This window comes from Sinohyriopsis cumingii, chromosome 1 (assembly GCF_028554795.1).
Source record: "Sinohyriopsis cumingii isolate HCF-2022 chromosome 1, ASM2855479v2, whole genome shotgun sequence".
Lineage (NCBI taxonomy): Eukaryota > Metazoa > Mollusca > Bivalvia > Unionida > Unionidae > Sinohyriopsis > Sinohyriopsis cumingii.
The window spans coordinates 5,229,586-5,248,723 of record NC_142961.1 but is presented as its reverse complement, the minus strand read 5'-3'; positions in this window follow the sequence as shown (position 1 = coordinate 5,248,723).

Here is a 19,138-nt window from a genome sequence, read left to right as displayed (position 1 = left end):
ACACACATATACACACACTCACAAACATACAGACACAGATTCACACACACACACACACACGCAAACACACACACACACATCTCTTTCTCTCTGACACACACACCTCTGTCTCACACACACACATCTCTCTCCCTCACACACACACTCACAAACATTCAGACAGAGACTCTCACACACACACACACACATATTTCTTTCTCTCTGGCACACACACACACCTATCTCTCTCTCTCTCTCTCACACACACATATTTCTCCCTCACACACACTCACATACACTGACAAACATACAGACACAGACACACACACACATCTCTTTCTCTCTGACACACACACACCTCTCTCTCACATACACACACATCTCTCTTCCTCACACACACACACACACACACACACTCACAAACATACAGACACAGACGCACACACACACACACATCTCTCTTTCTCTCTGACACACACATACCTCCCTCTCTCACACACACACACATCTCTCTCCCTCACACACACACACACTCACAAAGATATAGACACAGACTCTCTCTCTCTCTCACACACACAGACACACACACACACACAGACACACACACACACACAATGAGCTCTAATCATCTATATACGCCTATGACTTAAGCTTAGGACGAAAGAGGCAGACAGGATGCAGAACGTCAGTGTTTCATATTTCACTATTAGTGCCTCACTTACCATTATTAAACCTGGACTTAATTGTTGGTTAATCTCTAACAGGTTGTCAATCTATTAAAACAATCCTTTTAAAGACTGAAATCAATCATTTGGATATTTATGAAAGGTAATGCACAACTCACTGGGGAAAAAACAAACATGAGACGTACGCAATCGGTGCTACGTTCAAAGAAATAATGTGCAGTGGCTTACTATTTAGCTTTGGAGATCAGAAAGTTTCTATATTGGAAACATGAATTTACACTGCAGTCACAGGTGAGTGGATTTCTTTTTTCTGAAATGGAATATAAATTTTAGACCAAGTGAATCATTTTTCTTACATCCATTTTACTGAATATGCCAAGCAATATTCAATGCAAATTTGATAGACTTGTAGGAACTAAATGCTTTCAATAATATCGAAATCTCATTAATTTACAATACATTTAACCTATGTATTTTAACGTTTTCATAACAGGACGTTATTGATGCATTTAAATTATAGTGAGAATCGAATACATTTTTAAAGAAAAGAAAATACGATTCAGCTTTTATGAACGCGGAATACAGTTTATTAATTATTTGGTATTTTGCAGCAAGAAATTCTGAACAATATTGTTTAGTTTTCTTTTATTCTCTGCATTGAAAAGTCGTAGGAATTTATGATGTAAATAAAATAAAATTGCGTGCGTGTGCCCATGTGATCAATAACCCTTAGCAACGTTGAAATAATAGGAAAGTCTTCTAAATTTCAACCAGGGTCAATGGAGCAGGTCTCTTCCATGATACGTCTACCTTTGTGTTGCAAATGTTCATAAATTTTCTCGTCTTGTTTACTCAACGAATTTGGATCCTACATAAAATATACAGACTGAACGTTTCAGTACTTACATTTGTTCCATGACAACAACAAAAAAACATAAATAAAAAAAAACAAAAAAACAAAAACAATTCCCAATATCATATTCTGAAAGTCTGAAGTTTAAACTGGTTGTTGATGGGGTTAGAATTTTAAGTGATTTACATTGTGAAACAACTGTTTTCTGTGTCACCAGTTGCAGTTGGGAACAAGATCAAGAGGTGCACGGTTCAGGGATTTCTCTACGATTTCTTTGAAACCTTTTGTTTAAGGTCTTTACGCTAAGAATTTCGCATTTTGCGGCTGGTACCAGTACGTTTAATTGAAGGTCAAATGATGTTGCCATATTTAGTGTACATTATATATATATCAGTCTAAATGAATCAAGGCTCGCAGAGCATAAACTCGTTTAATAAATCCAACACTAAATATCAATACCCATTTGAGATCCTTACTTATCAAATGCACATTATATATATATATATATATATATATATATATATATATATATATATATATATATATATATATATATATATATATATATATAGACATATATATTTTTTATAAGTAATAATAGAATTTAGTTCATAGTATGAAAGACCCGGTTTCATGCAAACGACAAGGTAGGCACCAATATATAACTATATAACTGTTTTACACAGGATTAATATTAATAAGTTCCATTGTCTGTGAACAAGGTGTGGGTGCATGTATAAGCATGCTTTGAATCTGGACACGAATCTATGAGTCTTTTTGACTGACTGGATTTTTTAGTTTTACTTGTGATATATAGTTTCTATGGCAAAGTACTTTGTCGCTCGTTCTCGGTCACACTTGGTGTCACTTTGCATAACACATCATATGAGATTTCATCGACAAAAATTATGTCTAATACATTGCTGTTAACATTAGCTCCTATTACTCTTCGGCCTGGTGTTAGAATAAAGTGACTTGGTGGGACATCATGCTACATGTCTGCGGCATGATGCCACAGTACTAGACATCATAATAAACTGTCACACTGCATACATCGTAGCGATATGACTGAAGCTTTTTTTAAAACTACCTTAAAAATCTAAATCACACACACACACTTTTTGGTAGGTACTGTGAAATGTCCAGGAGCTCCTCTCTTGCCCCCCCCCCCCATTTGTGTATATTAAAAACTGTGTGGATATTATTGAAACAACATCAATTAGTTTATATTTTATTGCCATAAAAATCCCAATATCTTATATCTAGACTACTTGTTGTATTCATTTTTAAGTAGCAAATGTAGTTCCAGGCTGGGAATACGATTCGGGAATTTTAGGTGTTCGTTAAGGAAACACTGACTGAACAATATAGGTTCTTTCATGTTATGAAAATATATTAGTTTTTTATATAAAAAACAAATTAAGAAATCGGACTGTAGAGTGATGTTGTTTGCTGTTATGTACTGTCATACTCTTTCGTAAATTCATTTCTCGTCCGATATATGTAAAAGCTTCCGCATTTCACACATACCAATGCGTAAGTCCCATTTTTGAACTGGAATTCATTGACTGCTTAAGTTTAAATATCTTACCAACTGTAGATTTAATTAATTTTTCTCTATCATATTTGAACATGTTCCGCATCTACTCGTACCATATTTGCTCTCTCGGGCCTCTCTTTCCATGAAGTTACATTTAGACCTGGTAAAATAGGTGTCAAATGTTTCGGGTTGTCTGTGACTAAAAAAACTTATCATTCTCTCCAAAACATGTATAATTGTATTAATACTTTGCAGCAAGTCTTCCACGATAAGGAAGATATCAGTGTCCCTCGGATTATAAATGATAATTAAAGAATTCCATGTGCTGGTTTCCCTTGATCGGTCCATATATTCTTGCTCTCGGTGTTCATTAACTGATAATTCCCTCTGGTTACTTTAGCCTGCGAAGATAATGCTATAATCGTGAAAGTCTTTTTATGTATATGTGTCCTTTACAGTTACTATCATGTAATATGAAAAGGAACGTTCAATTTAACATGTTTTGTTTAAAAAGATTTTAAGTTAAAATGGTCACGTGTATCAGATAGTTTACTATATTATGTATATTTAATTTAATTGTTTGTTAGTTTTAATTCTTTTTATTTCATTACATGTTCTTGTAATGTAACATTGTGTACTGGACTTGACCCTATCCAAAACGGAGTTCATTTCTGCTTGACCAGGCTTGACTTTTTCTTTTATTTCATTTATGTAAACAATTAATAATAGCTTCATTATTCTCTTTGTGTATGAACGCATTATTAGGATTATTATTCAGGTAAACAAGAAGGTGTAAATATGTTGATTTGGGTCAGGGTTTCGGAGATTCCGTGTTATTGTGCTGTAAATAAAGAAGGCTCATTATAACATTCTAGAGGGTTATTTTCCATTAGGTAAAAATTGCTTTTAGAAAATGTTAATTGTGACCTAAGGTCAAGCAGATAACTATATAATCTTGTGACTGAGGATTTTACCAGTTGTGCTTTAACATGTAGCACCTTCAAGTTGTATTATGTTGTGACCAGTTTTGGTTCAATTTTATTTTCTTTAAATTATTGAATCCAAGTGATTATTTTCTCTAGAAATTCAAAAGAGCTCTGATAAAATTCTTGGATAAAGACATTCACTGGAATTTGTACTGAATTAAAACCTAGATTTTTTTTAGATGATTCAACAAGAGACTGTTGACACATCAGAACTTTGTTAGCTATAACAGACACGACATTGCCTTCAATTTTGGATCTCTTCGGGACTTGAACTGAGTTTTATTCAGGACTTTTTATTATTAGGACTTATGTCAATAATTCTTGGATTATTTTGGGATCTAATTCGTAATACCGACAGTTCTTCTTTCTCATTTTTCAATTTGTATTCTATTGAAATAAATTTGTTAAATTGTACAAAACGTGTTGTCTTTCACTCTTTTCTGCTACTAAGAGCATAGTCTAGTAACAACTATAACAAATCAGTACAAATATCGGTTCCAGATAATTTGATGAGTATGTCCAGCAACGTAAGGTTTAATCAATGAACCCATAAGTGGGCACATCAAATGCTATTCAAATATCAAAGCACACGTGAGCAAGATTTGTTATGCAGATCTTCAAAGATCCTTCAAGTGTTTAATATCTGCCTGGACGCCACTAATGTAAGTCAATCAGATCTCACTACTTGTATCCACTTAAGTGGGAAATGTATGCGACAGTGACATAGTGAGAGGACAAATTTTGTTTTCAAGGTAATTCAAAAGTTGCACGTTTATGAATGTAAGGGTATTTGTATGTTTATGAATGTGAGGGTATTTGTATGTTTATGAATGTAAGTGTATTTGTATGTTTATAAATGTGAGGGTATTTGTGTTTATGAATGTAAGGGTATTTGTATGTTTATGAATGTGAGGGTATTTGTATGTTTATAAATGAGGGTATTTGTGTTTATGAATGTGAGGGTATTTGTATGTTTATGAATGTGAGGGTATTTGTATGTTTATGAATGTAAGGGTATTTGTATGTTTATAAATGTGAGGGTATTTGTGTTTATGAATGTAAGGGTATTTTATGTTTATGAATGTGACGGTATTTGTGTTTATGCGTACCTGAGATAATACTCACCTAAAGCAGACATGTAAGACGAACTGCCCTGGGGCCGAATCCGACCCGTAACCTGGCTTTATTCGCTTTTTTACATCATAGGGTATCCTTTAAAAATCCTTATACGGCTAAATGGTCGTACCATCGACTTCGAAATCGAGCACTGAGTTTGTGCGAGCCCTAAAACTGGTGTTGAAACAAAGATATTATCGATTCTTAAAGTTATTTCGCAAGCCGGAAGAATCGAATGAAGGATTGAACTTGATCTTTGTGTACTCGTATGTGGTGGAGTACAACACGGTGGAGCACACTTCCGCACACTTCCGCACCCTTACTGCGAGTCATTCATTTCAAAGTGGATTATGTCATGATTGCTGACGAGAAAAAAATGGAAACACCTATCACGTTCACCACAAATTTGTACATCCTCACTATTTACCCGTCAGTAAGTCGTATTTTGACAGTGACAATATTGGTATAAAAATAGATCTGGGACACAATATTCCTTTCTCCAAAGGGGAAGTCACGGTGAAACTCCATTTTCGAAAAAGATTCTCTAGGACTTGTAAGTCGTGTATCCAGTGTACCGAGGAGTCGCTCGACAGCGAGGACATGGTTTAGGAGATATGCTGAAATCGGCGTTTCGTTTGCTGGCTCCCGTCTTGAAACCGATGGTGGCACGAGGACTGCACGACTTGAAAGATGCCGCTTTGACGCAAGGCAAAGGATTTCTCCAAAATGTCATGATCAAAAAACAAAACCCCAAATAAACCTTCTTGAGAGGGCAAAAATGTCTTGCCTCAAACTGGGAATGACATTTTGAGCCAACTAGAAACTCCTAAAAATGACCTGGACGCTGGCTAGTAAGGCATTCCTGCTTCCCTGGCTCCACAGTATGGGCAACGTAGACAGAGACAAAGACACCGGTCCGCTTCCGCAGGACTTCACACTCACACAGCTAGAAAGACCAGGAAAAGAAGAATCGTTCGAGAATTAGACGTTTTAGACTTAAATCACAGAAAAAAATTGATGCCCGAGATTTCCAAGTCGTAACTGGATATGTTTGCCATGCCACCCACCATGATGACGATGCAAGAATCCCAAAGGGTAGTATTTCATCCATCTCCTCTTTGACGGATTCATCGAATTCGAAATTATAAGACAACACGAAAATTACATCGATCTGAATAGCAGTTACTAGTACTGGAAAGTAAAAGTGATACAGCGGCGGATGGTGCCGATCTAGAAGTGGCCAATAAAGTATCCTCCGTTAACAATTTCATGCCTTCCTCATTGAGCGGAGTTGATTTGTACTTGAATAACAAACTGGTCAGCAGTTGCATGGATAATTGCCTTTACCTAGCGTACATAGAAAATTTTTTGACGTACGGAAAAGAAGCCAAGAACACTCATCTTAATGATTGCGTAGTATGGAAACCTGACACAGCGACCAACTTCAACGAGCAAAGTTAAATCCCACAAGGACATAGTTTAGAAATGAGGGATCGTTTGCATTTGGACATGTGGTTGCAAGAGAAGTATTTATTGAACGGTGTGGATGTCCGCCTGAGACTGAATCGTAGCAGTACCGCTTTCCATTTGATGGCTAGAGATGATGCTACCAAAGATAAAACCATCATCCAAGAAGCCCGACTTTACATACGACGCTTGGAAGTGTTGCCTAAAGTGGGAAACGACATCAGTCACACTTTGAGCAGAACGAACGCCAAGTATCCAATATGACGAGTGGATGTGAAAACCTTCACCATTCCCAATGGTCGGAAATCCATGGTCGAAGATCATCTGTCCCAAGAACAGCTACCCAAACGTTTAATCATTGGTATCGTCAAGAATTCACCCTTCAACGGATCCCACAAAGAAACTCCTTTCACGTTTCAGCAGTTTGGCGTGTCCAAAATCGAAGTCAGTCGAGATGGTAAAACCTTGTGTAAGGGACCCTTCGAACCTGACTTTTTTCCCGATACGAAAATTACTTGAGGTCGTACTTGTCCTTGTACGAAGCCACTGGACAATTAGCGACCAACACCAGCCATGGTATTGCGTACGATGACTATGCAGATGGTTACGCTTTTTCGGCTAATAGTTTCACTACAGACCAAAGCAGCGACAAGGGACATTTCTACCCTATAAAATCCGGCCGGATTCGTGTGGAACTTTAAACAACTGAAATAGACGGTGAAGGTTCTATTGTGTGCCGAATTCGACAATACGATAGAAATCAACAGTTTGCGAGAAGTCATTCTCGACTATTAGAAGCTATGGAAAACATTTTTCCCTCTGAATGTTGGAGCCTATTTGGAAATGGAATGGGATGATATCTTGGAAGCAGAACAAAAAGACAATGACTAAGTGGTGTTGCTAATGTCTAAGTGGCCAGAACAAAAATAACATTTAGTCTCCCGTTTCGGCAACCACCTTTCATAAACTGTTACACGGTTGACCAAGAAAGATTTCTATGGATGTCAGAACGATCATCCCTGTCAAATTCAACACGATAAATGCCTAATAATGAGTCAAGAAGAAAAATTGAACGAGTATCTGGATGAAGCTTGGGGTCTCACCTCGGAACAAGCAGTGTTGCATTTGTGGTATAAAGACTTGCATGATCATAACTCCCATTCCATTGACTGATCTAGACTTCCATCGCATTGAATCTCTCTTGGCCCAGAGTACGGAGACGAAGCGAAGAGACGATTACTTGACAGATTTTCAAGTTAAATATAAGGATTGAATTGATGACTTATTACTGTGAGAAATAAAAAACACGAAATTGATACCTGGGAACTTTATTACCTTTTGAAAAACAGTTTGTATACCGCTTCTTGGAAGCCTGTCGTGTGTGCTAAAGATGAACTTCCTCATCGCAAACCTGGCATCAACACGGACGACAGTCATCTCTCAGGAACACACTGGGTAGCCGTCTACTTTCACCACGATGCCTGTGTGGAGTATTTTGATTCGTATGGATTTCCAACTGTGGCAGACGAAATCAGTGACTTTGAGTCGCTTCAATAATGTGAACTTACAAGGCACATATTCCATGGCGTGCGGACAATATTATGTGTATTTCTTCCACAATCTAGTCTTGGATATCCCTTAGAACATTTAGCTGTGGAGCGGATATGGTGCACGGGTGACGGAGTGCATCTCCACACATGTATTTTTAGCTGTATGCTAATTTTGGGTTAGTAGGACCCAGTGTATTATTCAGGACTGGAAGGATAGATTGTATATCCGTTCTTGTTTAGTGACATAATTTCGCTACCTGAGCGAATACATTTTTTTTACTATGTGTAAACGCTTACATTGTTTACTATTTGAGTGAACTATATTCATCTTTCCATTATTGAATCATTTGTGAAATCATTTATCCTGTATTTTAGGGTTACTGAACTAAATTTATTTGTATATTTTTTCCATCTTTGAATCTTTCTACCCTCTGACAACACCGGACACCCCGGATATTCCTACCATCAAAAATTCAGCTGAAAATATACCCGATACAGTGTACTAAACTTGTTACAGACATAACGTAAGGACGTTATACATGGTAAGTTATAAAGATTATATTATTATGGCAATTACAAAACAGAGGTTCAATAGTAAACCTAACCCTGTACATTAAACCCTTTCGAACAAGGAATTTAGAGGAACCCCCGTTCTTACACTTTCTCACGGTACCCGTTAATGCCTTCTCAGAGGTTGCACGTAAAGACGCGTCACGTTTTTGCTCATTTTGAAATTCTTCGCGGGATATATCAGTAATGGCTTCCGGTACTTTTAACTTACGCAAAGGTTTATTTTCCTCCTTTACCTGAGCCCTAGTTTGCACTGCCTGGATGATAGGGAATCGGAAATCTGCTATGGTTGGAAGTCTAGAACCCGGTACGTTGCCAATCGTCAGTTCATAGATCGGGTTGGCTACGCATAAAGCTTCCACAGTCCCGGTCAAAAAAGGTGTATCTATCATTATCCTTGCAACTGGAACGTGGTCGATTGTCTGGTCAAGCAACATGCAAGGTGATTTAAACCCAAGCAATTGATCATCGCGGACTAAGCTCCGTTTCACGACTACAGTAGTGCATCCCGTGTCTCGTAGAACGGTGACTTCTTGTCCGTTAACAGTGCCGTTTGCGGTCGGCACCCGTGCCTCTGGAAAAATACACGTGCCGATTGATTGGATCACATCGCGACTGATCTCTGAACGCACCACCGGTTCACGCACCGCCTTCCGCTTAACTTGCTGGGAAACATTAAGTTTTCCATTTACCGATCTTCTGCCTCTAATGGCTACCGCTACTTTCTGGACTGGTCCCTTCCGTTTAGGACAATAGTGGGAGATATGACCCACTTCCTTGCAAATGAAACATTGCATGTCACTCCGCTTCCCCTGGTTACTCCTACCAGATTTTTCGGGTTCCCTGGGTTTTCTGTCGTTGACCTGATTCCCACCTTTGACATCTCGCGTGATGACATTCTGCGAACCTCCCCGAGCTTCGGCGAACAAATCCGCCTGTGTGGCCATTTCATGTACATTTGTGAAGGATCTTTCCTTCAAGAATAAATATAACTCCTTGCCACAAGTTGTTAACAATTGGTCACGAAGCAAGAAATCGACAAGACCCTCAAATGTCTTGACGACTTTACCACATTCCACCCATCGCTGCAAATAATGGCAAGTCCTACTGACGAACTGTGTGAATGTTTCGCCTCTATCTGGTTTACTATACTTAAACTTCTTGCGAAACCCTTGCTCGGTTAGTTCATATTTCTTGAGAAGTGCCTCTTTCAACACGGGGTAATTGAGCGAATCGGCCGTGGATAAACGCGAATACACGTCTAACGCTTTACCTTTCAATAACGCGCTAAGATGGAGCGGCCAATCTTCTTTCTTCCATTTTTGTACCGTAGCATACCTCTCGAACCTATTTAGATAACTATCCATATTATCTTTATCGTCTTCAAATGGGGGCAATTTTGGACCTCTCAGTTTAACATCATGTTCCCCCTCTTTTTTAGCTTGCAATAGCTCAGAATTTCTTAGATATTCCTTCTGCCGATTTCTATCTTCCCCTTCTAACTTCTCCCTCTCTGCTTCCCTTTCCCATTCTATCCTTTCCCTCTCAGCCTGTTTCTCTAGTTCAATCTTACCCTTCTCTAATTCTATCATTTCCTTCTGGGTTTCCCTTTTTTCCCTTTCTAATTCCCTCTCAGCCTGTTTCTCTAGTTCGATCTTACACTTCTCTAATTCTATCATTTCCTTCTGGGTTTCCCTTTTTTCCCTTTCTATTTGTTGTTCCCTTTCAAATTTTTCCTTCTCTAATTCCCTCTCCTTTAATCTGTGGTCCCTCTCCCGGGCTTGTTCTTCACGAACGAAATTTCTAAGGGACTCTCCCTCATAACCAAACTGTTTCCCCAGTTCTACCAGTTCTTTCATAGAAGTCATTTCAAAAGTTTGGTGGTGACCAACCTTAAAGTGCAGTTTTATACAAACCACGTAATTACCACAAACCGTATTTTCTTTCACGAAATGCAACGAAAATATTAAATACAAAAAATAAAGTAATATTAGGTATCTACCTAACCTTGGTGCCTTGTCAAACGCATCTGAAACACACAGAAAGCATACAAATATAATAAAACAATTTCAGGGCTCTGTTATATCCGAAATGATCCCACTTCTGACACCATTTGTAACAAGATAACCGGGTGGGATATTTCGTTTTAACAACAGAACACGTTTTGACGACACAGATATATGGTTTAATGTGGCGATTTATTTGAGTAGTGGATTATGAAGATGTGTGCGTATTTATAATCCAAATATTGGATCTATTTAACAAAAAAAAACGCACAGTTTCAAAGATGGAAAAAATATACAAATAAATTTAGTTCAGTAACCCTAAAATACAGGATAAATGATTTCACAAATGATTCAATAATGGAAAGATGAATATAGTTCACTCAAATAGTAAACAATGTAAGCGTTTACACATAGTAAAAAAATGTATTCGCTCAGGTAGCGAAATTATGTCACTAAACAAGAACGGATATACAATCTATCCTTCCAGTCCTGAATAATACACTGGGTCCTACTAACCCAAAATTAGCATACAGCTAAAAATACATGTGTGGAGATGCACTCCGTCACCCGTGCACCATATCCGCTCCACAGCTCCTCCGAATCAATTTCACAACCAATATAGACTCCGGACCCTCGGAATACTATGATCACTTGAAACATTAGACCCTCCGGACACTTGAAATATTAGACCCTCCGGTCCCCCTGGTCCTTTGACGGCTCTACAGCTGGGTCACCATAGTCACTCTTGACATTCCGGACGCTAGACATTAGACGCTCCGGCACCTTAAACGCTCCGGACACACGGACGTTTCTACCCTCTGACAACACCGGACACCCCGGATATTCCTACCATCAAAAACTCAGCTGAAAATATACCCGATACAGTGTACTAAACTTGTTACAGACATAACGTAAGGACGTTATACATGGTAAGTTATAAAGATTATATTATTATGGCAATTACAAAACAGAGGTTCAGTAGTAAACCTAACCCTGCTCGATAAGACAATAGTAAACAACTTTTTTTAAAAAAAATGTAACTTTACATTACCAATACAAATCCTGCACTACGTCGCAACAAGAATAAAAAATGCACGCATTATGGTATGTAAAGAAAACTATAACAAACATGCAAAGGTAAATATGGTACTACACTAGTTATCACTTAAAACTCAAAAATTACCTACCCCTACAGCTGGAGTTGTGCGAATCCTTTAAGCAGGCCGCTTGCTGACAAAACCATTAGTATTGTAAAGGTCCTTTACATGTAGTAACGTATTTATACCTTTAGAATTTTCGTTATTCTTTATCAAAGGCACCTTGCACGTGTGGCACAGGACGAATCGTACTCACGATTTCGAAATACAATAGACCCTGATATAATCACCCTCGGGCATCGTTGTACAGCGAAAAGAAACGAAACCCGAGTACATGTATTTAATTAACAACCTTTACACCATTCCGTGACATTGATCGTGACTCTTTTAGAAACGATAAAAAAGTAGTACTAGAACTACTATAACACCAAGAGAGATTCCAAAGCCCAATGGAAAATTAATGGAGGCCCAGCTTAACTTGCCAACAACAACAACAACATTAACTACTGTTTCAGTGCATACTACTCACGCAGACGCACTCCAAATGGACAAGGAGTTCAAAATCAAAACCCCAGAGAGAACTAAAGGGGTAGAGGCAATGGAGGTTACTCGAATCCAAGGAAATATTAAGTTAGAATTTAAAAGAAACTCATAAAAAAAATATCAAGAAACAAAGAAAACGTAACCAGCAATTCCAGTAGACCCATCACTAATCAAAACCGTACCTACTCCAACACCAAGATCGACACAATCGATAGAAGTAAGCCAAATCATTACTATCGCTCGGAAAAAATTATTAGAGAAGCAGAACACCAGTTCAGTGGCTTCAGCACTACAAAATGAAATAACTAGAACAATAACAATAACAACAATAGTTGCAATCTTGACAGTAAAGAAAGCGATTACATCGACAAAAACTAAACCGGAGACATCAAAAGCAGTTACTGCAGCCTCTGGAACCACTGCAAGAAATCCTAAGAAAAGGCAACAAAAAACCTGATGTTTTGCCTATTTATCCAGATATTCCAGCGAAAACGGAAAACTCGACTCACAGCCAACCAAAGCGCAAATGTGGTCAACTATATATTTGACTAAGCTGAGAATTTAGGAATTGGACAGATGATGGCTGACCAAATTGCTGCATTAAATTATATATAAGACCTAAAACAGGTGATGGATACTTACCAAAGGGCAAAATGTCCAGGGAAATTCTTTATAACACGTGTACACCAATTAGAAAAATTAGAGGATGAATTCGACCTGACCCCGATTCCATCATTGGTATTAATATCCAAAGAGCTGATCAATGTACATATCATAAAAATACCAAAATCCCAAACACTGCCTGAATACGAACATCTAACCCTCGGAGATATCATCTGTCCGAGTATAATCGAATCAGAGGTCAAATGGAAGTTCATGCCTCTCAAACACCTGAAAGGATTACGGTTTCCTGACGAGGAATAATCTTAGTCCTTTTAATGCTTGCCTCTTAACAAGGGATTTCTTTTTGGGTCGTAATCCCGATTCGATATCACTCCACTTAACAAATATGTACATTTAATCACCGATCCAAATTAACAACCAAGTATCCTAACTTGATGATATAAACGTTTCCTGGACCCTTAGACGTATCACGTTTAGTTTAACATTAATAATAAATATGTACACTATGTTCTTTTGAAATTTTAAACTAAGATAAGAATTGTTTTTCCTTATAATCGTGGCTCTAATTACTATTTCGGCTTACGTAAAAATGTTAATAGGAATCACCCATTATGTATACAACTGGGTTGAATTTGATAACAGCATATGGCTCCTGCCGACTCATACATTAAAAGACGAGTGTGTGTGCCGATCCCAACTCGTCTATAAATCAGGTGCCCCGAATAGCGTCTAAGCACGGAGTTGAGATGTCGTCATAAGAGCAATGACCAATCCTTCGAGACGTCTAATCCTGTAGTATACGAAATTTATTTACACTGAGTACGTGCTAGGTCCATTCCCACCAATGATAGCCTTTCATAAAGGTCGAATGAGACTTAACATTCCACGACCAGTCAGTTAAATCAGACAGCACACATTGTTTGCATTAAAGCGTTGGGAGATGGGTACTATCCCGTATCCCAAGAAAAATTCAATCAGTTCCCTGTGGGGGCATTAACCGGTCGCACATGCCCTGTTGGGCGAATGCGAACGTAATCCAACAAACGAACGCACCAGTCTGACTGGTCAACCTATGAAGATGACTTCTAATTTAGCTAAATGAATGAAGCCCGCGTGAATTTACATCGTGTCAGGAAACACCAGATAACCAAGCCTGAAGAGATAGAAAATATCAGGGTGTTAATAGTGGCCCAAGATATGATAGAAGATCTGATTAAAGAATAAATCAAGAAGGAGCAAGAAGAGTGGATCGAGAAGTATAGACTTCAGAAGCAGAGACAGCAGCAACAGCAGCTGAAACAACAAGAGCCAGACATAGGGTTGTAGACTGTCGAGTGGACATGAACGAATTCTCCTTCTTCCGCAGAAGCAGGCCCTGTCCTGTGGGAAAGCCTGAAACCAGACGGGGACGCAATATTAGACGATAAGAGATTGTCATAACCCCAACAAAACAGCCATCTTCAGGGCTATCCCAATAATCTAGAAAAAAATTACTCTATTGCCAAAATATTTGTCTGTATTGGTGTATTGGTAGGTTTAAAAAATAGAAGTGTGCCTATAAGCACTTCGTTTCCCTAGCTTGTAAGATAGTCTATGGATTTTGCTTGTATGTATGAGTCATAATAAAGTGTGCTTGTAGGTTAGGTCCGCACGTTCCATGTTATTGATGGTGGAATGGGTATTGTTAGATTTTGACATACAAATTAGAAGGGTCACATTGATCCTCTATTCGACATTACAATTTAGAGGTACATCTTGTACACCAAACATTAATTTTTCATGATAGGAAAATTTATAACTAATTAGCGCGGCTCTAATTATAATTGTGGCTTACAAAAATTATCAATAGATTTTACACATCATGTAAGATAACTGAGTTTAATTTCATAGTATTAATTATCGCGTTTCAGGTACATTTCCGCTGACGCTTGGTGCCTCCTTTCGGGTCCCTCTCCTCTCTGCTTACTAGGACATTCAAAAGACAAGTGTTTGGGCCGATTCCCACTCGTCTAAAATCAGGTGCCCCGAAGAGCGTGTACGCACAGAACCGGGGTGAAGTCATATGAGAATTGCCCAATCAAACTTGACGTCTCATACTGCAGTAAACACGCTTAATCAGCATTAGTGTGTGTTGTGTCTATTCCCATGCATGATAGCCCTACATACAGGTCGTTTGGGACTTTATTGGTTGAATTAAATAGCACTCTATGAGTGCATAACTGCGCCAGGGGATGAGTCACTCTTTCCTTTCACCGCGTATAATTAATTAACCCCAGTATGGTATCATTAACTGGTGGCTCATACATTATAGTCGCATGCGACCTTAATCGAAACGCCAGTCAGTCAGTCTTGCAACCCATCGTCAACGAGACAACATCAAAGAAAATGAACAGAATAAGCAAATTACCAGAACTTGGAGTATGCCAGGCGACTCCTGGATGAGTTGGCCATAGAGGCCTTCCAGGAAAGTGACAAGATAAAATAGGAGGAGGAAAAAAAAAGAAGAAAGAAAAGGAGATGGAAAAGAAGAAACAAGTGATCCTGTCTCACTTACTTCTCTATCCATATAAATAGTGTCCTCTCTACACAAGGGTAAATATTCATTTACTTTCAATGCGTAAAAGTAGAAGAGTCCTAACAAATTATACTTCTGGTCAGAGATTTACAGATGGACGCTGGAAAATAACCTGCAACAATATTTCTGACTACTCCATTAAAGATAAAAGTGAAGGTATCTGTTATGTCCAGAGAAGGAATAGTAGACTTTAAAAAGTCCACATTATCAAAGAAAAGAAACTCCAATAATAGACCAAGCGGCTCCGGTGGCCTAGTGGTTAGAGCGTGCGCCCCGAATGCAGGAGGTTGTGGGTTCGAACCCCGGCCGAGTCATACCAAAGACTTACAAAAATGGTACTAACAGCTGCCTCGCTTGTCGCTCAGCATTAAGAGGTTAGTGTTAGGACTGGTCGGCCTGGTGTCAGGATAATGTGATTCGGTGGGACATCATGCTATATGTCTGCGGCGTGATGTCTCAGTGCTATACATCACTTTAAAACTGTCACTTTGCAGACATCGTAGTGATATTACCGGAAAATTGTTAAAGCTACGCTAGAAATCTAAATCACACACCAATTATAGTAGAAAAAAGATAGATCCAGAGATAAGTATATATTTTACCATTCGCAAGAAAATGATATTGGTCTTCAGAGTTTTCCGAAAATGTGAACAAAGATCAAACAATGATAAGTGTTCAGAAGAAAAAGAAACAGACTTAAACCTATTCCAATGAATAAAGAAAGAAGTGGCAACCAGATGAAACTGAAGAATAAAAGAAAAAAGAAAAAAAAAGTTAGACAAGTGAAGCAAATTAAACAAGAAGAGGAAAAAGAAGGAGGAGGAGAAGAACACACTAAACAAAAAACAATGTATAAAAGAAAGATTGTAATTTGTGATGCGTTTAAAAGTGCGTTTTGGTTCTTATTCACAAGAATATACCATAAATATAAGTGTCTCGATATGATTTTGTTTTAGAGTTGAAAATATAATCAAACACGGACACTCAGTTATACAAAGAATTCTGTGTTGGAATTTGATTTGTATTAGTATCTAAGAGATCTGGATGACACAGAGAGGGTCTCTTATATTCAGAAGGAAAAATTATCGACTTCCCATCATCAGCTGTAACAGACTTAAATCGCTTCAACACCCAAGTTCTGCTCCTCCTGTTGTACTGGAAGTAGCGACTGCTGTCTCAGTGGTGGACCTCGATGTAGTCATGGAAGTTTTAGAAGTCTTGTAAAGGATTCTTTCTCTTGGGTTTCACCAACGAATTTTGTTACATTTCTCTCATGTGTTTTAACTCTGTCTAAAAGTCTTGTCCAATAGTTTTGTTTTCACTTTCTACCTTCCTCTCACCTATCAAAAGTTCATTTTTTTCTTTTCCTCGTCATGTTGTTGGTATTTTTTAAATAAATTCCTGTTCCTCTACCATTTTGACGTTGTAAAAACAAACGCGCTTAACTATAGCTTATGTTTATTTTAAATTTATCGTATGCAGGTAACGATAGGCCGACAGATATTATTTCGAAGACACAGAGTCGCAAAGTTCAAATCCAAATTTAAGCCATTTTCCTCTTGAATAAAACTTACTCCAGTAGTAGTAGGTATGCAAAGTATCCGCTGCAGGCTCATCCCGAAATAAAGTCATGCCATACTGAATTCAAACTGTTCTGTGTTCGTAATTCGATCCTATCGTTGACTATATGTAAAGGTGAGCTATCACGTTGTATCATCTCAACCCAAGCCAAGTTGGTTTTTCTTCGATTCGGCAATCATTGTTCTCGTCTGTCGTTTCTACCAGTATGCTTTTCGATACAGACTGCCTTATGTATGTGTAGTCATTACGTACGATCACTATGATTGCAACTTTTTGGAAGCGAAAAGAACCGTGCACATTGAAACGCAAGGGTGACTAAAGCGAGTATTGGTTGGTCCTGCACTGAGGAGAAGCTTGTGAAGAAGAACCGGGAGGTAGTGTGGTATATGCTAGCGATATTTATTTAAACCTTCTAAACATGGCTACACAAGTCCCCATAGAAACCTATACCTCCATAGGTGTTTGTGTTATAGTATATAAGTATATTTTTATGTATAATGTGTGTACATTTTCACCATTTTCTCTCTTTACTCTTCACTGCCAACGTTACGGGGATACTATATGGATGTTAGCTTTGTTGATGAGGGGAATGGTGGTAGATGCATGGGTGGATGACAAAATATTTGTCTTGTTTATTAAAAGTTTAACTGCTATTTCATCCCATTGATGTAGGTGTTGGTTAGCAGACATGGGTATTGGTACATAAAGATTGGATGTTGGTGAGTAAAATAGTATATGATGTTTACATTATCTTTATAATATCACCATCATGCTAATGATAGGTAATTCATAATGTTATTTATAAGGACTGTTGTTAAATTGCAATTGACCACCAAGTGTATTTTGTGACCCAAAATAGTATCACATTTAACCACTGCTGTGCTAGCTCAGGTGTATGGTAGCAGACAGTTCGAATCTAAATTTACAAGTGGGTTGCTGATGTTCTCATTGCAGTTTGGTGTATGAGTTATTGTGAATATCTTTGCTCGAGGTGATATTAACTTAATTATACTGCCACTGTCAGCACATGCACACACACAGAGAGAGACTTACACACACACACACACACACACACACAGACACACACACACACATCCGTCACATCACGTACTGTATATATTCACTGTACGGGGATTCAAATTTACAAAATTTACATAATGGGTCTACAAGATTGTCGATCAATTAAACATTTGAATAAACAAACCCTAGAATGTGTTGTCCTTGTATGTGTTTTCAGAGAACGTTATACATACTTACATACAGAAAACAAGAATATATATATGCTACTTATTGCATGTCACCATCAATAAAATGGAATTCATCCGCTAATATTAGCCAGGATTATTCTTTTCTTGCACTGGCTCTATGCTGTCTTCTCAAATTCCTGCCCAGTAAGTATAAACTGATTTTCCTGGTTCTGACATAACATTTGTATTTGATACGATGCAACATTTTGTAAACATAAGTAACTGTATTACCTGTATGACGCTTTGTTCGATCTCCACTATACATATTATTATCATATATTTGGATGCTGCCAACTAAACTAGTCTCAATTCGTCATTGTACACTTCTTGTGAATTTGATGATTGTCTTCTTGATTTGAGAGAATAAGTTATTTTTTATTTTTTTGATTAAGAGGTTATATATGTCTTGCTTTCAGGACCTTAAGACTGCTTGCACATTAGCTATTCATTCTTTCTCTTTTTCTTGCACAATATCTCTTTGCTTGCACAATAGCGATTTATGATTTCTTTTTTCTTGCACAATAGTGATTCATTCTTTCTCTTTTCTTCAACCGTAGCGATACATAACTTGTCTTCGTTTGCACAATAGCGATTCATACTCCCTCGTTTCTTGCACAATAGCTATCCATGCCTTCTCTTTGCGTTCACAAGAGCGATTCACGCCCTCTCTTTCCTGCGACAAGAACGATTCGTGCCTTCTCTTTGCTGTCACAAGAGC